The following is a 24,630-nucleotide window of genomic DNA, read 5'->3' as shown; positions in this document are numbered from 1 at the left end:
ACAAGATGACCGAGTGAAGCAGGAATAGGGGCAAACTCTGTCCCTGAGGGACAATGTATGGCAGAACTGACTTTTAGCTTTCTCCAAAAGAGTAGTGTGGGCTAGAGCAGAGTTTCCTTGACCATCATATGTTAAAGATACTTAGACCTCCCTAAGTCCTTATTTTCCAACTTACCCAGCGTGGATTCCGTACTGTGACACCGTAGCCACTCCCTTCCCGTTAACCTCAACTGCTTTGCCTCTTGCTGCCTCTATTATAAGTACCTGGTTCATTTCACCAGCACCTAAGCAGCCGAATGTTGCTGGAGCAAAACACGTAAGCACGCATGCACACACACACACACACACACACACACACAGGTGTGCTTTCCTTTTACTTTAGCATTATCAATTTGGGTACACAGAACTATCAGGCAATTCTGCTAGTATCAAAATAAATTCACTTGTTTCTTTTCCAAAAGGACTATTTCACACCTCTTTTCTCCACCATCCTTTCTGCTCCAACCCCCATTTTCAACATGTGACTGCATCTTTCTTCCTAGACAAAACTGATAGAAACATGATTGCTACCTCATTCCCCCCTCGCCAACCCATCAGCCTGCCTGTCCCCATCCTCACAGTTTCTGCCTTCTTCTTACCACAAAAAAGTGTCCCTGAGGGCCGGGCGCGGTGGCTCACGCCTGTAATCCCAGCACTTTGGGAGGCCGAGGCGGGTGGATCACGAGGTCAAGAGATGGAGACCATCCTGGTCAACATGGTGAAACCCCGTCTCTACTAAAAATACAAAAAATTAGCTCAGCCTCCCAGCTACTCGGGAGGCTGAGGCAGGAGAATTGCCTGAACCCAGGAGGCGGAGGTTGCGGTGAGCTGAGATTGCGCCATTGCACTCTAGCCTGGGTAACAAGAGTGAAACTCCGTCTCAAAAAAAAAAAAAAGAAAAAAAAAGTGTCCCTGCTCACACCTTGGAATCCATTCTTTCTCATCAGTCAAACACTTCTCCCACTCTGAAAAATATCTCCTTTTGCTCTTGTACCATCAACTTCTTCCTCTCTATATAGATCATTACCATCAGGATATAAACCTTAACACCATGCAAAAATGTCATCTTTCTAAGGAAGAAAGACCCTCACAAAACTCTCCCCTTAAGTCTGAATCTTCGGCAGCTTTCCTCTCATTTCTTTGCTTTCCTTCATAGCAAAATGCCTGAGAAAAGTCATAAGAAGTTGCACCTCTTATGAGTGCAGTTGCTCCCTCTACTTTCTCGTATTCCATTTCCCCTGGGCTGGGGTTTCCATCTCTGAGCCCTGAAACAGAGCTCTTTAGAGTCGCCACTAACTTCCATCTTGCCCCAATCCAATGGGCAGCTCGCTCTGCTTATCTCATTCGGATTCTACCCAGTATTCAACTCAGTTCATCACACTCTCCTTCTTCACACACTTTCTTGTCTAAGGCCTCCAGGGTGTGGCATTCACCCAGTTTTCCTCTGACCTCCCTATCCTCTCAATCCCTTAACTGATATTTCTTTCTCTGCAACATCCTTAAATACTGTAGCCCTTCAAGGCTCTAAAGGATCTGTGTGTTGCCAATACCATATATATGTTCAGGCCTCTCGAAACTGTATTTCCAGCCTGGACCTCTCTGCTGAAGTTGTAAATCCAAGTGCTGATTTGGCATCACACCTCTTAAATGACTGATCGGTATCTCAAACATAACATGACCAAAACACAGCACTTACTTTTTCACCCTCATCCAACGAGCCTGCACCTCCCTGTTCTTCCCCATTTTAGCAAACGACAACATTGTTCACTCAGTTAGTTAGGCACCAAACCCCATCTTTGTCCTCGATTGCTCTTTTTTACTCCACACTCCACATTTAAAATGTCAGTGTGCCGTATCAAAAATATTTCCAAAATATATCTAGGACCCAGCCACTTCCTATCACTTTCTGTGTAGCAACTTTATTCCAAGTGAATGAATGAATGAATAATGTGATGGTACCTACAGAGAAAAGGGTGTCTGGCATAAAATTTTTCATTGTTCCTGTGGTGTAATGTCAGATCAGCATGAAGGGAGAGTTTATGAGATGTGGGCTCTGATATCTATTTGCATCCTGGAAGAGGTCACGCTGCTGCCATAATTCATTGGGTCTTTGGCTGAAAGCAATTTAAAAATTGAGTCCAGGCAGGTATACAAAGAAATTTTTCAGTTTCAAACCCTATTCGGTTTAACCCTCTCCATTTCTATGTGCTGCAGACATCAGCTTTTTACAAGGATTAACTTCCTTTCCTGACATTTAGCTAAGAAAGCAGTGTGAGACTTCTCATTTCAGACAACTTTGTTCAGAAAGTAGATTTATCCTCCATTATTTGGAACAAATAAAATAACAGGGAAAATATATAAAATGACAGTTTTCAAAACATTGACTATCATGCAACAAAGGACAGGGGAACCTCAGAGACAGGAGTGAGCCTTATGACTGTCCCAGCCTGACAAGGAATCATAGTGATCATTTCCAATAACAAGAACCAACATTTATAGGACACTTACTGCTCTAAGTACTCTATGTACATATTAGCTCAGTAAATCCTTAGAACAGCCATTTGAGATAGGTGTGCTATTGTTATCCGTATTTTCCAGAGAAGAAAATATGTTTTAAAGCATACTCAAGGTTACACAATAGAGCTGTGGTTGTGCCTAGACAGTCTGGATCCAGACTTTATGTTCGTAACTACTTCCCTAGAAATGCACTTTAGTAAGATTACTTACACGTGTGGCCAAGGGTGAGGAGTGGGAAAGCTGAGAAGGGTGTCAGGAAGGAAATGGGGCAAAATGTTCAAGACAGCAGCAATGTGAATAGGTCAGAATATGGATTAACAACCAGAAGGCCAGGTGAAGATCAAGGCAGAGATTGGAGCTTTGCTGCCACAAAAGGCCAGGTGTTACCAGAAGCTTAAAAAGGTAAGGATGAACTCTTTCCCAGAGCGTTCGGAGGGAGCATGACCCTTTTGACACCTTGATTTTAGACTCCTAGCCTCCAGAAGTGTTAGATAATATATTTCTGCTTGTGATAATTACCAAGTTTGTGGTGATTTGTTACAGCAGTGCTAGGAAGGTAATACACATTTTGGCTTACAATGCCGAAAGCTGAATCAGTTTTGTCTAAAGGCTTTCCAAGCCATCTATCTCTGAGTGACCCAGACTGGACCATGTTGTCTGCCACTGTGGTTTTCTAGTATTCCAGAGCTATACAGCATCATGGAGCTGCCAGTCAGTGGGTCCTCAGATCTTTCTAACAAAGCCAGAGGAGCAATACAATCTTATGAACAAGAACATTGGCATAGCTAATAGTTGACCTTGGTGATTGCATCGGATGGTTTTACAGTTGGCTCATTTCTCTCTACCATCATCAGGGACCATGTTCTAAAGTATGAAAATAATCTACAATTCCTCTTATTCTACTGCCAAGGAGCAAAGCCTTACTCAATTCTATAATCTTTGTTTAATACGTGGCTTCAATCTCTATGTTATAACTCAATAATTTTTGGCATATTCAATTTCGCTCTGACTTCTGGTCAAGATAGCATTGTGAGAATTATTCTTCTAGACAAGTTGGAATAACAAGGATTAGATTTACCCGCCCCTTGAAACAAATAAAATACCAGACACAATGTATGAACAGATTTCAAGACATTAAATATGAGACAACCAAGGACAAGGAAACCTCAGAGACAGGAAGCAAATGAGTTAAACCCTATGATTTTCCAAGATTACTGCCTGGGAAGAGTATCTGGGCCACAGCATAGGAACAGGGAACCTAAATAAACTTGGCAGTCTCCCTGAGCTGAAAAAATGGGGCTGGAAGTTCAGTTTGACTAAGGCAGCTAAAATTCTCAGTGTCGAGTACTAAAGAAGATGGAGTATACAGAGACAGAACACCTGAAATCTGCATGGTACTGGTCTGCAGCTGTGATTAAGGGAAGTATTAGGGGCCAGGGAAGTAAATACCTGAAAAAATTAGAGGTAATAGTTACTTAACCACACACAGAGCTAGGAACAATGCCTGTTCCTACCAGCCAGAGCAGAAAACTTTATAACTGATAGGACATCAGAGAGAGTGCTCAGAAAGATCTGTCTCCGTAGTAGGGCAAAATTAGACTTAAACTACTTTAAACCCTCTAAGAAAACTTAGAAGCAAAATCCAAAATTATTAAACTGTTTCTCAGTAACATAACCTCTTTGTAATACAAAGTTCAGGAATAATGTTAGGAATGCAGAAACATGCATCACACAAAAATTGATATTCAAAATGTCTGTCATCCAATCAAAAATTATCTGATATGCAAAGAAGCATAGAAATATAATCCATAATAAAGAGAAATCCATCTAAACTGAGCAAGAAATTCCACAGATTGCACAATTAGTAGACAAGTCATTAAAACTATTATTGTAACAGTTTTCATATTGTCAATAAACTAGAGGAACGATTAAGATTATGTTAACATGCAGATCACAGAAAAAAAGATACAAATTAAGTTTTCAGAAGCAAAAATTGTACTATGTAGAATAAAATTAATTTGATAGGATTAATAGCAGATTACATATTGCAGAAGAAAGACTACCTTGGAGACATAGTTGGAGACAACAATATAAAATATTCAAAGTGAAATTCAGAGAGAAGAAAAGAATGGTGAAAAGAGGAACAGAAGACTCCTGTTTCCAGACAAGATGAAATAAGAGGACCTGGATTTATACTCCCACCTGAAGCAACCAAAATATCTGAAACAAGACACTGAACATTAGGCAACATAGCAACCACCTGAGACTGGGAGAAAATTACCAGGAACAGTTTGCGGTAACAGTGCCTAACACATATGTAGAATTAAGAATTGTCCTTGGTCCTATCATCAGATTGGAAACCTCGTAATTCATGGGCAAAACAACCTTGCCTCAGCGAGCGTTAGAATATTTATACAAAATATCTAATACCTAGAAAGTAAATTATCACTGTATGGCATCCAGGAAATATTACCAGGAACACACAGAAGCAGGAAAATACTATCCAAATGAGGAGAAAAATCAATCAATCAAAACCAACTTAGAACTAGTACAGAGGTTAGAATTAGCAAAAAAGAACATGAAAACATTATTATACATGAATTCGGTATGTTGAAAGAGTTAAGTAGAGACATGGAAGATATAAAAAGTATAAATAGAGCTTCTAGAAATGTAAATTGTACTGTGGGAGATAAAAACCTACAATGGTATCCAGTAATGATGCAGATCAGTAAAAGCAGAAGGAGAGACTTTTATGACTGTGAAACAATAGGAACTATTCAAAATGAAACCCAGAGAGAAAAAGGAAGAAGAATGCATCAGTGAGTTGTGGAACAACTTCAAAGGGCCTAATACATGTGTAATAATAGTGACGAAGACAAAAAGAGAAGGAGAAAAAAATTTTGAAGAAATAATGGTCAAAAATGTTCTGAATTTGAGAAAAGCATAAACTCAAAGACGCAAGAAGTTTAATAAATCTGAAACACAAGAAAAATAAATAAAATGACTATACCAAGTTATATCATAATCAGTATTCAAAACAATGAATGAAGAAAAACATCTTAAAAATGGCAAGAGAAAGTGACATGTTATGCGTTAGGAACACACATACAGAAACAAAGATAAGGATGACGACAGATTTCTCTTCAGAAAAATGCAAGCAAGGAGGCAATAAAATACTTCCTAAAGTACTGAGAGAAAAAAAGAAATCTTTCAATCTAGAATTCTACATCCAGTGAAAGTATCATTCAAAAGTGCAGATGTCACCTTAAATCTATAACATTTATAAAAAGTGAAGCTGAAAGAAAAGTTTCTTTGGGCATGAAAAAGCAGAGAATTAATCATTAGAAGACACACACTACCAGAAATGTGAAAGACAGCCTTTAAAAGAAGAAAAATGACACCGGATGGAAACACGGATCTATGGAAAGGACTGAAAAGCACTAGAAATGGTAACAATGTGAGTAAACACATAAAATTTTTTCTTGTTATTTAAACCTTATTAAAATATAATTAACTGTTTAAACAAAAACAATATCGATGTATCTTGGGGTTTACAACATATGTTAAAGTAAAAGACATGACACTATCGCCAAGGCTAAGAGAAGGAAAAACGGAAGTATAATATTGTAAGATCTAAGTCCTACACGTGAAGTGTTATCACTGAAGGGAGATGGTGATACCTTAAAGATGTATCGCATAAACACTAAAACAATTGTTAAAAATCACACAACAAAAAGCTATAGCTAGTAATCTAACGAAGTAGATGAAATAAAATTATAAAATATTAAACTGATCCAAAAAAAGATTAGTTAATTTAAAAGTAAACAAAAAATAAGTAGAAGAAAACAAAAAACAGATAGGAAAAATAAAAAACAAGTAGCAGGATAATAGACTTAAACTAGCCATATTAATAAACAAATTAAATATAAATATTTCCAACACCACAAGTAAAAGGAAGGCATTTTCAGATTGCACAGAAAAGGAAGGCCCAAATATATGGTGCTTATAAAAAATACACTTTGAATATCAAGTAATAAGTAGGTTAAAAGTAAAAGGATTAAAAAAATGCATATTATGAATAAAATTAATCGGAAGACAGGCATAGTCACTATAATAATATCCCACAAAATAGATTTTAGAGCAAGCAATATTATTGGTTTATTTTATTATGCTAAAGTAGTCAATTTATACAAAGAATTCAGCAATTCTAAATGTTTATGCCCACAGTCACAGAACTTCAAGACCAAATCTTGATTAAAATGAAAGGAGAAATAAACAAATGTTGCAGATCAATGAACACGACTACTACATTAAGAAATTAGAAAAACAGCAAATTAAACCCAAACTAAGTAAAAGAAAGAATGTAATAACAAAATAGAAATTAATAAAATCCAAAAAGAAGACAATACAGAAAATCAATGAAGCTAAAAACTGATGCTTTGAGAAAATCAATAAAACTTCATCTCAGTAAATTTGATCAGAGAAAATATAAGAACACAGCAATTACCAATAGCAGAAATGAGAAAAGTGTCACCACTTTTATAAATTCTAGAGATATTAATAGAATAAGAGAATATTGTGAATAGTATTATGCCAATAAATTCAGTAACATAGATAATTGAACAAATTATTTGGAAGATATAAACTATCAAAGCTCATATAAGAAAAAATAAATAATGTGAACGGTTCATTGTGTATTAAAAATTTGAATTTGTAGTTAAAAACGTTTCCACACAGAAAAGTCAAGGACTAGATGACTTTTCTGGTGAGAATTCTACCAAATATTTAAGCAAGAAATAATACCAATTCTACGAAAAGATTTTTAGAAAACAGAAGAGGAAGAAATACTTCACAATTCAGTCTATGGAGCCCACCATTATCTTGATACTCAAACCAGAGACATGACAGAAATAAAAACTAAAGATTAAGATTTCTTATTAACATAGATGTAAAAATTATTTAATATGTATACAATAAAAACAGGATATAAAAAGATGATATATTATGACTAAATGAGGATTATCCCAGAAATACAAAGATAACATAACATTAAAAATTCATGAATTTATCTTTAAATATGTCTAAGGATATAATTATATATATGCATATATATATGCATATATATGTATACATAATAATTCACAATAGATGCAGAATAATCATTTGAAACAAATCCAATATCAATTCCTGGTTTTAAAAATCCCAGCAAAGGGTATATATCCAAAGGAAAGGAAATGAGTGTATCAAAGTGATATCTGTACTCCCATGTTTTTGCAGCACTATTCACAATAGTCAAGATAAAAAATCAGCCTAAGTATCCATCAAGGGGTGAATGGATAAGGAAAATGTGGCAAATACACACAATAGAATATTATTCAGCCATTAAAAAGAATAAAATCTCGTCATTTGCAAACAACATGGATGGAACTGGAGGACACTGTGTTAAGTGAAACCAGACATAGAAAGAAAAAATTTGCATGTTCTCACTTACATGAGGGGGCTAAAAATTTTTTTAAGTGAATTCACCCAGATAGAGAATAAAAGAGAATAAAATTATTGTTACCAGAGGCTGGAAGGGTAGCAGGGAGGGAGGAATAAAGTGGGGATGGTTAATGGATACAAAAATACAGTTAGAAGGAGTGAATAAGATCTAGTATTTGGTAGCGCGATAGGGTGACTATAATCAACAATAATTTATTGTGTATTTGAAAATAAGAGGAGAATTGGAATGTTCTTAACACAAAGAAATAATAAATGCTTGAGGTGATGGATACCCCAATTACACTGATTTGAGCATTATACATTATATGCCTGTATCAAAGCATCACAGGTCCTCCACCAATACATTAACCTATTATGTACCTATAATAATTAAAAATATTTTAAAGGCAAAAAAAATCTTAGCTAACTAGTAATATAAAGGAATTTTCTCAACCTAATAAAGAACATCTCACAAAACCTATAGCTTACAGCACACTTAATGGTGAAACATGAAATGCTGTCTTCTAATATTAGGAATAAGGAGATAATGCACACTCTACCCACTTGTATTTAACTGTGTACACTAGAGTCACTAGTCAGAAAAATAATGTAAGAAAAAAATGCATCTCAATTGAAAAGGACAAAGTAAAACTTGTTATTCACTGAAGACATAACCATTTATGTAAAAAATCTAATGAAATATTCAGAAAAGCTACTTGAAATATTATGTACATTTAGCAAGATTACAAGATCAATGTGCAAAACTCTAAGTCTTTCTGTATACTAACAATAAGCAATCAGAATTAAAAATACTGTTTACAAAAACATGAAAATTTTTAAAATACTTAGGAATAAATCTGTCAAAATATGTACAAGATATATTCGCTGAAATCTTCAGTCTTGCAGAAAGAAATTAAAGAAAATCTAAATAATTGAAGAGATATAACTTGTTTATTGATTAGAAAGCTCAATATTATACAAATGTCATTTAGTTCTTTCAATATTGATGCATAACTCAGTACAGTCTCAATCAAAATTCTAGCAGGTTTTTGTGGAAATGAGTAAATTGATCCTGAAATGCATCCAGAAATGCAAAGGACCTTGACTATTTCCAATATCCATGAACAAAAGGATAAAGTTGGATGACTCACACAATCTCACTTCAATGCTTGTTATAAAGTCACATTAATCAAAACAATGTAGTATTGGTATAAATACAGACACATGAATGTAATAGACTAGAAAATCCAGAAATAGACCAACCCTTATGATCAATTGACTTTTTCTATAAAGGTGCAAATATAATTCAGTGTAGAACAGATAGCATTTTCAACAAATGAGGTTCCAACAATTGGATATCCACAAGTAAAAAGTAAACTTCAACCTTTATTTTGCGACATGTTCAAAAATTAATTCAAGATGGATCATATGCCTAAAGATACTACTTAAAATTACAAGACTTCTAGAAGACAACATAGAAAACAAAATTGTGACCTTGGGTTAGACAAAGACTTCTTAGATATGATACAAAAAGCACAAACCAAAAAAGAAAAATTAATCAATTTGACTTCATACAAAATTAAAACTTTTGCTCTGAAATACAATGTTAAGAAAATGAAGATAATCCCAACTGGAAGGAATAGTTTCAAAGCATATATCTATCTAATAAATAACTAGTATAAAAAAATACGTAAAGAAATTTAAAATGTAATAAGAAAAGAAAAAACACGTAAAATAATAGAGAAAAGATTTGAGTAGACACTTGACCAATGATGGTATATGGATGGTGAATAAGCCACGAAAAGAAAAGATGCTCAACATGATTAGTGATTAGAAATATGCAACCGCCTGACCTTTGACAAACCTGACAAAAACAAGCAATGGGGAAAGGATTCCCTGTTTAATAAATGGTGCTAGGAAAACTGGTTAGGTATGTGCAGAAAGCAGAAACTGGACCCCTTCCTGACAACTTACACTAAAATTAACTCCAGATGGAGTAAAGACTTAAACAGAAGACCTAACACCATAAAAACCCTAGAAGAAAACCTAGGCAAAACCATTCAGGACATAGGCATAGGCAAGGACTTCATGACTAAAACACCAAAAGCATTGGCAACAAAAGCCAAAATAGACAAATGGGATCTAATTAAACTCCAGAGCTTCTGTACAGCAAAAGAAACAATCATTAGAGTGAACTGGCAACCAACAGAATGAGAAAAAAATTTTGCAATTTACCCATCTGACAAAGGGCTAAAATCCAGAATCTACAAAGAACTAAAACAGATTTACAAGAAAAAAAAATAGCTTTCAAAAGTGGGTGAAAGATATGAACAGACACTTTTCAAAAGAAGACATATATGAGGCCAACAAACCTGAAAAAATGCTCATCATCACTGATTATTAGAGAAATGCAAATCAAAACCACATTGAGATATCATCTCACTCCAGTTAGAATGGCAATCATCAAAAAATCTGGAGACAACAGATGCTGGAGAGGATGTGGAGAAAGAGGAACACTTTTACACTGTTGGTGGGAGTGTCAATTAGTTCAACCATTGTGGAAGACAGTGTGGCGATTCCTCAAGGATCTAGAAATAGAAATTCGATTTGACCCAGCAATCCCATTACTGGGTATATACCCAAAGGATTATAAATCATTCTATTATAAAGATATATGCACACGTATGTTCACTGTGGCACTGTTTATAATAGCAAAGACCTGGAACCAACCCAAATGCCCATCGGTGATAGACTGGACAAGGAAAATGTGGCACATATACACCATGGAATACTATGCAGCCATAAAAAATGATGAGTTTGTGTCCTTTATAGGGACATGGACGAATCTGGAAACCATCATTCTCAGCAAACTGACACAAGAACAGAAAATCAAATACCACATGTTCTCACTCATAGGTGAGTGTTGAACAATGGGAACACATGGACACAGGGAGGGGAGCATCACACACTGGGGTCTGTTGGGGGGAATAGGGGAGGGACAGTGGGGGGGTGGGTAGGTTGGGGAGGAATAACATGGGGAGAAATGCCAGATATAGGTGACGGGGGGGATGGAGACAGCATACCACCTTGCCATGTATGTACCTATGTGCAACAACCCTGCATGATCTGCACATGTACCCCAGAACCCAAAGTACAATTAAAAAAAAAGAAGAAAGATGGAAATAAAATTCACCTTAGGATACCATCTTAAACCTATCAGAATGGCCACAATTAAAAACACTGACCATACCATGTGTTTGCAAAGATGTAGATGTTCCCTCCAACAACATACACTGGAGTCTAAACTGTGATCATCACAGGAATTCCAAGGGTCAGGGGACCATGTGCAAGATGCACAGGTTTGTTACATAGGTATACATGCGTCACGGTGGTTTGCTCCACCTATCAACCCATCACCCAGGTAGTAAGCCCAGCATGCGTTAGCTCTTTTCCCTAATGCTCTTCACTCCCCACCACTCTCCCCGTCAACAGGTCCCAGTGTGTGGTGTTCCCCTCCCTGTGTTGCAAGACTTTCCCTTAGGTCAGCTAAAGACGGGGTCCTTATCACACAGCCATGAAAATTTAGGCTCACAGACTATTTGAAGGGTAAGCAGGGCAGAGTTTATTGCACATAAAGGGAAAAAGGGGTAACAGGGGCTCAGTAGAGAGTCCTCTTAGCATAGGCTTCCTGCCTCACAGTTTTAATTCATTTCCACCCAGGAAGAGAAGGGATCAGGCTCCTCCCCTGCAAATGATGCCAACTTCTGTGGCTCCACCCCAGTGTGCACTCCTCCCAGTGCTCAGAATGGTCGGGGGGAACCCTTCCCATCTGGCTGTCTCACCTGTGTCCATGTATTCTCATTGTCCAGCTCCCACTTACAAGTGAGAACATGAATCCCTAGATATCTGCAAAGTTCTCTGAGATTTGTTAATAAAAGCTGTGCTATGAAGAGAAAATTTAAAAAAAAAGATGTACATTTCAGAAAAATTAACCCAAATGACCTAATGGCCATCAGCACCTAACATTGTATAAATTGATAAATCTTCTTTAAATGTACTTCACCCAAGAGAAAATGCTAAATATCTTTTCATCTTTTAATAGGAGATAAATAAGGAAAGCCATGTGAACTAGAGTTTTCTCTTCAACCAACCTTCAATATTTTACCTCAGTTCTTCATTGATTGTCCATGTTGCTTTAAGTCTGTCCTTCTGGGGAAGACTAAGGTGCGAAGCTTTGCGAAGTTATGTCAGACAGTGTAAGTCTGTGCGGTAGGCAGAAGAAGTGTTACTTTTCTCATTTTGTTGATATTTGTGTATAGTAGTGTGGCTTACATTTTCATCTCTCTCAAAAGCATATGAGAAGTGAATGTGGCAGGGCATACCATCTCCCCTTTGCGAACCTTTGTTTTCCATCTGTGTTATAAAGAGGTTGGAGTCAGTGTTCTTTTCAACTGTAGCGCGGGGTGCTTCTCTATTTATTAATCACACTATGTGTGTCTTAAGTTATACTTAATAAATTTTTTTTTCTGAAGGTAGCCATCTACAGAGAAGAAAACGGGCCACCAAAAAGGGTGCAAACATTTCTCTTGAATATATAATAGACTTTCGTCTGTGTAAAATAGTTTGTAAATGGCTCGGCCAAAATACAGGGAGGATAAAACAGCAGGGTTGACCTGAAAGATCTCCGCAGATTCACTCTGGCTTCCTAATGTTCTGCGTCTGCACATAATAAGTGTTTCATAAATGTTTGTCAAATAAATAAAGTCCACGTGCACTTTATGCCTCTCTGGCTCTCAGAGCACTTTCTCATGCATTATCTCATTTGACCCCACAATATCCTTACAAAGTGGCTACAGCAGGTATTCTTAACCCCGTTTTCCAGATTCAAGAAACTGAGCCTCAGAGCATTTGAGTGATTATGCCCAGGTCACAAAGCTAGTAAATGGCAGAGCCAGGTCTCAAACGGAGAGCTTTTAACTTTATATTCTGTGTACTTTCCATGGCATTATACAAGCCTCGTAATTCTAAGATGCAGTCCCAAAATAACACAAAAGACTCAGCCAGCCTCCTTCTTTATTCCCTTGACCTCATTAAAGCTTTAAATGGAACTTGTCCTCACAAACTTAGGGTGCAACATCAAATCCGTCTGAGCTTCTAGGGCACGTAGCAACAGCTTGCTTTAATCTAATAATTGGCTGAAGTAGGACCACAGAAAGGACATAAAAAAGGCAAATCGCTATTTTTCAAAACCAAGCCATTCCCTGCCTAAAAGGTTCACAGCTTTTTTCTTTTCCAAGAAAATATTTATCCCCCTGAAAGATTTCTTCCCGTTAACAATATTTTTACAGCCTTTGTGATACTTTTACAGCATTTTAGATGCAATCTAAATATTATATATTTCAAGAATGGAACCATTACATTAAGAACGCTGCATATGTTTAAAAGTGTCTTTTATGAGGTTTATTAAAAGAAGCCATAAATTTCTGAGAAAGGTTTAAGCCATATTACATTGATCTTACTTCTCATTTAAACAAAATGTAAACTTTAAGTAAAACTTGATGTGGAATGTAAACTCGCTCATATACCCTGAGCTGACTCGTTCACATGTGCCACCTTGAAAATATTAAATCATCTATGAAGCACTCCATTTCTTTGAGTGTTTTCCAATCACAACAAATAGCTTTCCGGTGATTGCTTGTACCTGTTGAATTTCTTGAATTCATTCACAGTGAAGAATGGGTGGTGCCGGCTGGATACAGAGCAGGATTTTCAAATCATTCTGGGCTCTGCACACCTAAGGCAACTTGCAGCCCAGCTTAACTCCTGAGGTGCCCTCTCCAAAAATAAATTCATACAACAAAGGTAGGTGCTTTTATCCCCATTTTATAGATGGAAACACTAAGGCACAAATGAGTGTTGAGCGATTTTCCAAAGTCACACAGTTAATAAGAAAGAGTCAGTGTGTGAACCCAGACAGTATGGTTCCAGATGGCTGAAGCCCAAGCTTTGCTCCAGAGTCTGATTCTATCCTGCCTTCTTTATAGGATTAAGAGGATTAGATGAGGTAATACATAGAAAGCATTTAGCACAGTGCTTGACAGATAGCACCCAACAAGATTAGCAGTCATTAACATCATCATTAACTATTAGCTAGAGCATGTTAAGGCTGATTGTTTTTACCAGAGCCATCCTTCAGAAGGACCAAAGCAAACTGCTATGTACCCAAAATTACCCTCTGTCATATTGTGATATAATAAGAAATATATATTTGATTTTCATCTGCAGTTTCTTGCACAGAGCTCCTAAAACGGCTCAAAATTTCTAGGTGATAGAGGTAGGAGGAGCATCTTTTGTTATTCATAACAAGCTTCTTTCAACCATACCTGAGTTTATGTTAACGAGATAACTGATGGCTGGAAGCCTCTAAGATAGTTTCAGGATGAGAGAGCTCATTGCCAGAGGAATCAGCAGTGTGACTAGAGGGTTGAAACTTTCGGCCCCTGCCCCTAACCTCCAGGGAAGGGGAGAAGGGCTGAAGATTGAGCTCATCACCAATGGCCAATAATTTAATCAGTCATTCCTATACAATAGAACCTTCATAGAAACCCTAAACGATGGGGTTTAGAGAGGTTCTGGGTTGGTAAAGGAATCTATACGCTGGGGAGGGATAGCACACCCCAAACTCCACAGGGACAGAAGCCCCTTGCTCCAGACTCTTCCTGACTCACCCTATGGACCTCTTCACCTGGATATTTGTTTGTATTTTTTATAATAAACTGGTAGATGTAAGTAAAGTGTTTTCCTGAGTTTTGAGAGTTATTTATGTTAATTTATTGAAACTGAGAAGGTGATTGTGGGGATTCCTGATTTGTAGCCGAGACCTGTAAAATCCTGGCAACCTGGGGAACCCCTACTTATGATTGGCTTCTGAAGTGGGGGTCAGTCTTGTGGGTTGGAACCCTTAACCTGTGGAGTTTGGACTAACTTCAAGCAGTTAGTGTCAGAATTGAATTAAACGGTAACACTTCTATCTAGAACGTTCTCTCATTTCTCCACATGGCAAACTCCTATTGATCCTTCAATGCAAAGGTCACATGTCATCCTTTCAATTTCTTCTTTACAAACTTTGTTGACATTTATTAAATAATATTTAAAAGGTTGCATTTTACTTACATGTTTACACGTCTGTCTGTCCCACTGAAGTCCAGACTGTGAAATGCATGAAGAAATGGGCCACCACGCACCTCTGTGTCCGTTCACCTCACACAAAGCCTGGAACAAAGGAGATTTTACTTAAACACCTGGCAAGTAAATGAGTGCATGACTACCGCTGTGATCTTAGCCTACTCATTTTACCTGAAAGGCCGATCATTTCAGAATCAAGTACCAGGAAAAACAACCTTCACATAATGCTGTACCTAGGCTGAGATCTATAGAAGTCATGGACCAAAATCAGAACTACTGAACTTTCACCTTTCTCAGCCGAAGGAAAATAAAGCTGTAGGCTCAGCCCCAGTTGTCACAAAGCTAGCCCAAGGGAAGTTACCTACTGCTGCTACACAAAGGTGCTTCTTATGCCACTGTGTCCCAATTCCCCATTTTAGTTCCTTTAGAAGTTAAGCTACTACGGCTCTTGTCAATCATTATTCACGTGCTTTTTCAGAAATGACTCGCAAATCTTAGAAAGGAGCAGGTGCTCCCTGATAAGGCCTGAGTTGAAGGAATCAAATCCAAGGTTTCTAGAAAGCAGGGAGAAAATGGCTTCCACCAGAGAGCCAATATGGAGAAAGTTTAAAACTTCCAAGTGGGTCTGGACATTCAGAAGAGCTTTTCATAAACAGGTGATCATCACCCTTCACTCTTATTTATTTCACAATCTACCCTCTGCTATATTTTGTATTTGGGGAAGAAAGCCATTTATGTATCAATTCTCTCAAGGAATGGTTAATGTGGTCAACCTGAACTCAGGTATTGTCTCACCTAACTAGCTATGTAGTAGTGACATCTACTGGGGAACATTGTCACTTCAGAGTTTTATTTGTGTACTGTACTAAGAAACTTCAAAATGTTAACTCACTTAATCTTTGTAACAACCCTATGAGGTAGTTAATATTATTATCTGCATTTGTTGGATGAGGAAACTGAGACAGAGAAATGAAATAACTAGCCGAGTGTCATACAGCTATCACGTGGTAGAGCTGGGATGTGATTTCAGAGCAGCATGGCTCCAGAGTCTATGTGCTTAAACATTAAGATTTGGTGCCTCTTCTATCATTCATCACCTGCACACCGAACATGCCCACTAAATAGCATTTTGCCTGTTGCTTTGAAGCTATGTGTTTGTATTTACAATTTCCCAATAAACACTGTTGCTCTCAGGGCAGGGTCTGTGTTTCATTTTTGTATTTGCAATGTCAGCACTTAGCACAGTTCCTAACACATAATAGGTGTTTAATAAATATGTTAAGTAAGTGTTGCATAAATGAATGAATGAGCAAAAGACTACCTTTGTATTTGAGGGCAGGCCCAGAGTAGGGAGAGAGAGAATGGTCAGCAAGGCATGGCTGCTCTTTTTGGAGTCATCATATTTCTCAATATGGTTTTCAGAAATGCACATGAATGAGAGCTGGGGCATCTATAATTCAAGTCTGCTAATCCTTGAGCTCATCAGAGGTACCTCATAGCTTTCAGAATTAAGTCCACATTTCCTAGCTTGAAATAGAAGACCCTTCGGGATCTGGCTCCTACCTATCTCTCCAGCTTCTGGGGTTACCACAATACCCTGTATCCTTTCCAGTGATCTCATGCTATTTGTGAGTCCCCGTGTAAGCCATGCCCTCACACCTGCACATTTTGACATTATCTTTAACTAGAATCTCCTTTTCACCTCACCAGGCCCTTTCTTACTTTGCCCTGAGGAACCCGTATTGATTTTCAAACTTCAGGCACCATCTCCTCCAAGAAGCTTTTCCAGAGGTGACAGGGCTGCGACCCTCTTCTGTGGCACAATAGCATCATGGGTAGAGGAAGTGCTGCAGGGTGCAGCTAAGTGGCCTGGGACTGAATCCCAGCCTGACCACTTACTAGATGTGTGACCTTAGGTGAGTCGCTTAATCATTCTGGACGTTTCCTCCCATTTTCAAAACGGGAGTATTAAAAAACAGTATCTACTTCATAGCGTTGTAAGCACTGAATGAGTGAATAAATGTACTATGTTTAGAACAGTGTATAGTAAGGGCAATCGAAGTATGTGCTACGATTATCCCCATTCTTTTCTACTTATCTTTCTTTTCCTACCAGTCAATAAGTCCCATAACCAGAGGCCATATCTTCAGTTCTTTATGTCCATAGGGCCTAGCAAAGTACCCGTTAGGAAGCAATGAATGCCTGGGAGGGAGAGGGAAGAGAGCAATGTAGAAATAAATGTGCTTGTTTTTCACGTGTGGTTACAATGCCCTGCAAACAGAATTAGACAGTATACAAGCTCTGAGCAAGAAATGGAGCAAAAATGGAGCAAAGAAGTACAACCCTTCACTGTGGCTTTGCCTCATTCTTCTCTCTGCTTTGTTCTGTGCCAGTTCTTTGGTTGCTTCATCCCCTCAACCCCTTTCCTGCTCTCCAAACCCATCCCCCACCAAGACATCTTTTGAAAGCTACAGCCACTTCCACACATGGAAAACATATTGAAGCCATTCTGGATGGTCCTTATGAAGAGACATGAACCAAAGCGATATGGTCTTTCTGGGACCAGGTCTCATCAGATGGGTAGGGAAACATCTCTGTGGGTACAATGCTAAAGGCTCCAGAATGCTTCCCCTGCCTCTCTCCCTCCACAGCTGAACATTTCCAGCACTAGACTTATTCCTCGGTATAAGTCACTGTATTTCTAGAAAGACTCCATTCCAAATACAAAGATGCTACTCAAGAAGGCTAATCTCATTTATACACATGAAAGGATTTCTTGTTCCCATGGAGAGCAGAGACCTAGAGACTTTTAGGTAATGAGCTGGTTCAAGTTGTAGAGAAAAATAAGAGTTGCCATTTATCAAGTACTTTCTATGTGCTATTAGGCTTCATGAAAATGTCTTTTAAACATTTGACTTTAAAGTTCTGTGTTAAGAAGGTGGGACTGGGTGATTGACCCTAACTGGTGGCCCTTCGTTGACAGGAGGAGGAGAGCTTCTGAGGAGAGAGGGCAGTTCAAAGAGGGGAAAGGTGTGGACAGTGGGTCAAATACCTCCAAAAGTGAGCCCATACTAGACAGTGTTAGGAGAAGCTGCTGGTGGGAGGAGGCAGTGACATGGCTACCTGGGGGGTCATGCCTATCCCTCACTATATAGCCTCAAATTAACATGTATTTTATTACCCTCATTCGCTTTCTTTTCCTCTCTTTTTCATTAGAAACCATTCCCAAAGACAACCAAGTAAATAAGCTCTTTTCTCTAAGACCATCAGTTGCCCATTCGCTCATTTGCCCAGGAGGTGTGGATTGTACATCTACCCCCTGCCATACAGAGGAGGGCACTAGGATAAAGACCTAATGGTAATGTACACTCCCTGCCCCTACCCCACCACTGTAACTGATCTTACTCTGTAACTTTCCACTGCCCACCCCAACCCTATAAAACCAACTCCTATCCCACTGCCCTTTGCTAACGCCCTTTTCGGCCTTAGCCCACCTGTACCCAGGTGAATAAACAGCCATGTTGCTCACACAAAGGCTGTGTGGGGGGGTCTCTTCATTCAATGCGCACATTTTTAACATTCACAGTCTCACCAACTCCCATATAAATGCTGTGGACTTCCAAGTGCTTTAAAGACTCTCCTGGATTTCCCTGTCATTCTTGCTACAAATTCAAGATTGAGAAAGGGAAGAGAGAAGGTAATGATGTCAAGAGGAAGTGCAGTGCTCAACATTTCTTTTTTTTTTTCTATAGGACCATCTTGTTGGAAATGACTGGTTTTTTAATTGCCCATTACTATGTGTAATTGGTTACTGATTCGTTAAAGGCAAGCAGCTCGAATACTTGCATGCATAGATATTCCCTCAAGATATAAAATGCTATTATGAATGTAAATATCTCCACCAATGTGGTGATTCTTCTGCACATTGTGTGAGACACATGACTTAGGCACAGGGTTTCCCATTGCCACATCTCTAGCCTTTTCTTGACTTTGGAGAAATGCTGGCACTTGAATTTAATTCAGTCTTGGTAGCTTTACTTTAATCACCTTCAACTCTGTTGAGTCGATAATAACTCTATTATCTTATTTCATGAAAAAAATTCTACTTTTCTCTCAGCCAAATCAACATATTTGTGTGTGTATCCTTTCCAAATCTTGAGGAAACCATTTTAATGTTCAGAAAACTATTTATATTTCTGGTAAAAGCAAATATTCTACAATGTTTGCTGGCTGCTTTAGAAATCAATTTTGAGGAACTCTGTCATAGAGACAAGTTATAAATATTGGAGCCTGATGATCATTGCCACAATAAAGAGAAGAAATGAATATAAAAGTTAAAAAAACCCTGAACAGTGATGCCTCTGGAAATATATATCAGTAAGCAGAACATACATCTTTTTTTAAAAAAAGAAAGAACTTAACATGAAGGGGAAACATAAAGAATCTTGGAGAATTTTATGTTAGGACATAAAGAAGCCCTGAGCTACTGTATGGATTCAGGCAGAATAAAAGCAAGAGAAATCGTCTTTCTCAATGCAGTAGGAGCAAAGGAAGCCAATGAATGGTTCAAGGATGAGAAAGGGAAGGAGGAGAAGAGCAGATGGTGAAGGAGGAGGAGGAAATGGAGTAGGAGGATGAGGAGATGGAGAAGAAGAAGTGGGAGATGGAAAAGAAGGGGAAGGAAGAAGGAAGAAGGGATGGAGGGAAGGAAGAGAGGAAGGGAGGGAGGGAACAGAGTAAGTTGTCCATTACATCTGACAGCTTCAATTTATTGGTAAATTAACCCAATGGAGGTTAAGTGAAAGAGGAACCATGTTGTGAGAATACCAAGACAATTTAAAAAAGAGATAAAAAGTCCCAGTAGCACTAGCAACTAGAGTAGGCCCGACTTTTAGGACCTCAGCGCTACAGGGAGCTACTGTCAGAGCAACCATGCTTCTCATCCTTATAATTTCTATCAAAGTTTCAGATTGGAAGTAAAGGAGATCTGATTAGCCTGGCTTGGTTTAGGTTTAAAAGCTTCTGGATCAATAGCTATAGCTAATTTTCAGGGCAGGGGTAGGAGTGGAAGACAGATGTGTATCAAAAGCCAGTTAAAAAATATCTAAGTATTTTATGTAACCTTACTATACATCAGAAGATTTTTTTAAAGCAATTCTCCTGCCTCAGCCTCCCAAGTAACTGGAATTTAAAGCATGTGTCACCATGCCCAGCTAATTTTGTACTTTTTTAGTAGAGATGGGGTTTCACCATATTGGTCAGACTGGTCTCGAACTCCTGACCTCAGGTGATCCACCCATCTCGGCCTCCCAAAGTGACAATTACAGGCGTGAGCCACCATGCCCGGTCCATCAGAAGCATTTTGAAGAGGCAACAGTATAATGGAGAATAAGCAGACAGAATTTCTGTCCCTCAGGAAGTCCAGGGGATCTATATGGGGAAGACTGCCACCGAATTAGTCTCTATTACATTAAGTCAAGAAATAGTGTTTCTGAGACTGACTCAGGAAAATCTGCAAACCAGAAAGCTGTAGACTTATTTCTGCAGGAATTATTGAGACAATAAGTCCCCCATTGAAACCCCAAAACCATGTGGCAGCTTATGGACGTTTCTGTTTTAAAGAGATAGGGAGGAGAAAGAGAGAGACAGAGAAAGAGAGAGATGGAGAAAATGGTTGCGAGAAAGAGAAGCCTTATCAAGTTAAAGGAAGATTAACTTTATATTAAACAATGTTAGACATAAGATTAATATAAAAACTTCCAAATTGTACTCACATTTGTGATAATTACATAGCACAGTACCTGGTATAATAGATGCATAAATATTAACTAAACCTGAATTTATGCTCTTGATAGAAAGACACAAAATACAGGCATAGTAGCAGAGATACAGGCTTTACATATGCGCAGTTTGAACTCTGGTATATTATTGCTATGTGACCCTGGACAAAGAGGGTCTTTAAACTGAGGACATTAAGGCATATTGATAGAGTTTCATGAAGATTAAATAAAATAATGCATGTAAAATCATATAGTAAGTGCTCAGTAAATATTAATTCCTTCTCTTTATCTTCTTATTAAGTGCATGGTCGTAACATTCAGCGTTTGATTTTACTAGAAAGTTTGTGTTTTAAAACAAAGTATTAAAAAGTTATTATTATAAATGTAAAGTGCTAGACAGAAAGTCTAGGTCTTAGATAAACTATGTTTCCTGCAGTTCAATGAGGCTGTTCATTAAAGGCTGCCGCTATCACCACCTGGTGGCAGCATACTGTATAATTTTTTTAAATTTCAAAATGACATAATCATACATATTTACAGGGTAAAGTGTAATATTTTGATACCTGTGTACAATACATCATAATCAAATTAGGGTAATTGGAATATTTATCACCTCAAGTATTCATCCTTTCTTTGTGTTGGGAACGTCCAAAATCCTCTCTTCTAGTTATTTAAAAATACAGAATAAATAATTATTGACCATAGTCATTCTTCAGTGCTATAGAACACGAGAACTTATTCCTCATATCTAGGTATAATTACGCGTTCCTTAACCAGCCTCTTTCCCTATCTCCTCTTCTTTTCACCCTTCCCAGACTCTAGTTATCATTATTCTACTCTCTACTTCCATGAGGTCTTACTTAACTTCCACATGAGTGAGAATACATGGCATTTATCTTTCTGTAACTGCCTTATGTCACTTAACATAATATCCTCTAGACTCATCCATGTGGCTACAAATGAGAGGATTTCATTCTTTTCTATAGCAGAATAGTATTCCATTGTGTACATATCTCATGTTTTCTTTATGCATTCATCTGTTGCTGGACACTTAGCTTGATTCCCTACCTTGGCTATTATGAATAGTGTTTCAGTAAACATGGGAGTGCATACATGTCTTTGACACACTGATTTTCTTTCCTATGGATATATGCCCAGTAGTGGGATTGCTGGATCACATGGTAGTTTTAGCTTAACTTTTTGAGGAACCTCCATACTGTTGTCCATAATAGCTATACTAATTTACATTCCCACAAACAGTATATAGGAGTTTCCTTTTCCCCTCCACATCCTTGCCAGCTTTGGTATTTTTTGTCCTTTTGATAATAACCATTCCAGCTGGGGCGAGATGGTATATCACTGTGGTTTTGATTTGCGTTTACCTGATAATTAGCAATATTGAGCATTTTTTCCACATACTTCTTGACCATTTGTATGCCTGCGTTTGAGAAATGTCTTTTCACATCATTTGCCCATTTTTAATTGCATTATCTGTGTGTGTGTGTGTGAGAGAGAGAGAGTGAGTATGTGTATGTGTGTGTATGTTGGCTGTTGAGTTGTTTGAATATTCTGAGTATTGTTCTCTTTTTGGATAAATAATTTGAAAATATTTTCTCCCATTCTATAGGTTGTTCTTTACTCTGTCAATGTTTCCTTTGCTATGCACAAGCTTTTTAATTTAATGTAATCTCATTTGTCTATTGTGGCTTTTGTTGTCTTTGTTAAGATCTTTTCCATAAAAATATTTGCCTAGACCAATGTCCTGAAGCATTTCTTCTATGTTTTCTTCTAGTAGTTTCATAGTTTGAGATCTTATTTTTTAGGTCTTTAATACATTTTGAATTGATTTTTGTACATGGTGATAGAGGCCTAGTTTCATTCTTCTGCATATGAATATTTGTTTTTTCCAGGACTATTCATTAAACAGATCATCCTTTCCCCAGTGTATGTTCTCAGTATCTTTGTTGAAAATCAAGTGTCTGTAAGTATGTGGATTTACTTCTGGGTCCTCTTTCTGTTTCATTGGTCTATGTGTCTATTCTTATGTTAGTACCATGCTGTTTTGGTTATTATAGGTTTATAGTATATTTTGAGGTCAGGCAGTGTGATGCCTACAACTTTATTCATTTCACTTTGGATTGCTTTGGCAAATTGTTCCTGCTTGCAAGATGGCATGCTCTCACACAGAAAAACTAAAGAGTCCATCAACAAAAACTATTAGAACTGAGAAATAAATTTAGCAAAGTTGTAGGATACAAAATCAACATGCAAAATTCACATTATTTCTATATACCAATAATTAACTAGCTGGAAGAATTGTTTATTAATTCATTATATATATTAATCACTCAAAATATTCTACAAAAATCAAGAAAGGAATCCCATTTATAGTAGCCACAAAAAATAATATTTTTAAAAATAAATTAACCAAGGAGGTGAAAAATCCCTATGTGAAAAAATACAAAATTCTGATGAAAGAAATTGAAAAGAACACAAAACAATGAAGGGACATCCCATGTTTATAAGTTTGGAAAAATTAATATTGTTAAAATCATTGTACTACCCAAAGGAATCTACAGATTCCATGCAATCTCTATCAAAATACAAATGACATTCTTCACAAAAATATAAAAAATTCTAAAATGTATATGGAACCATGAAAGACCCCAAATAGCTCAAAGCAATCTTGTATATTTTTGAATGACAACTGTACATAATGAAATCCTAAACATTCATTAGAGTCTCGCATATTTCACATATGGGAAAGGTTTAGCCAACAACTGTTTTTACAACACATTTTCCTAACCAGTATGTGGTGACACTATGGTATGTTATGAAGATACCTGAAGCAGTAACCTGGATTTTCAAAATTTACTGGTGTCTATCTTTAATGGCATCAGCTTAATACCACTCTCCTTCTACATCCGCAATATCCTTGTTGCAGCCTGAATTCAAAAGCTTAGGCATTGCTTTGAAGAGTTATGTAAAAATAAAGCAGGTCATGACACCAAAAGCATATGCAAAAAAAAAAAAAAAAAAAAGAGAGAGAGAGAGAGAAAATAAATTGGATATCATCAAAATTAAAAGCCCTTATGTTCCAAAGTATATTATCAAGAAAGTGAAAAGACAATCCACAGAATGACAGAGCATTTTTGCAAATCATATATCTGATGAGAGAATTGTATCTAGAATATATAAAAGACTCCTACAACTCAAAGACTAATAACCCCATAAAAATGGTCGAGATCTAAATAGATATTTATCTAAAGAATATATACACAAAGCCAAAAAACGCAAACAAAATGTTCAGCATCAGCTGTCACAGAAATGCAAACCAAAATCAGGAGATACCATTGCACACATATTGGCTATAATAAAAAAGACAGTCAAATGTTGGCAAAAATTTGGAGAAATTAGCACCCTTATACACTACTAACAGAAATGTAAAATGGTGCAGCTACTTTGAAAAACAGTCTGGCAGTTTGTCAAAAAATTAACCCGGGGTTATCAAATGACCCATCAATTCTACCTCTAGGTATAGTCTAAGAGAAGTGAAAACGTAAGTCCACACAAAAACTTGTACAAAAATGTTCATAAGCGCATTATTTGGCTATTTTCATGCCAAAGA

General features: G+C 37.4%; 1 long non-coding RNA gene across 2 annotated transcripts in view; it reads right to left on the bottom strand.

The window, feature by feature from the left end:
* LOC105728494 (uncharacterized) overlaps positions 1-24,630 on the bottom strand; it is a 264,992-nt gene that overhangs the window by 166,538 nt on the left and 73,824 nt on the right. For both annotated transcript variants that reach the window (XR_010340487.1, XR_001110041.2), the window contains exon 2: positions 15,211-15,309. This is a non-coding gene — a long non-coding RNA (uncharacterized LOC105728494). The remainder of the gene's footprint in view (positions 1-15,210; positions 15,310-24,630) is intronic.

This window comes from Aotus nancymaae, unplaced genomic scaffold (genome assembly GCF_030222135.1).
Source record: "Aotus nancymaae isolate 86718 unplaced genomic scaffold, 86718_ANA_hifiasm-v0.15.2.pri h1tg000108l, whole genome shotgun sequence".
Lineage (NCBI taxonomy): Eukaryota > Metazoa > Chordata > Mammalia > Primates > Aotidae > Aotus > Aotus nancymaae.
Note: the sequence above shows the minus strand (reverse complement) of the source record. Positions and strands in the feature narration are given on the sequence as shown.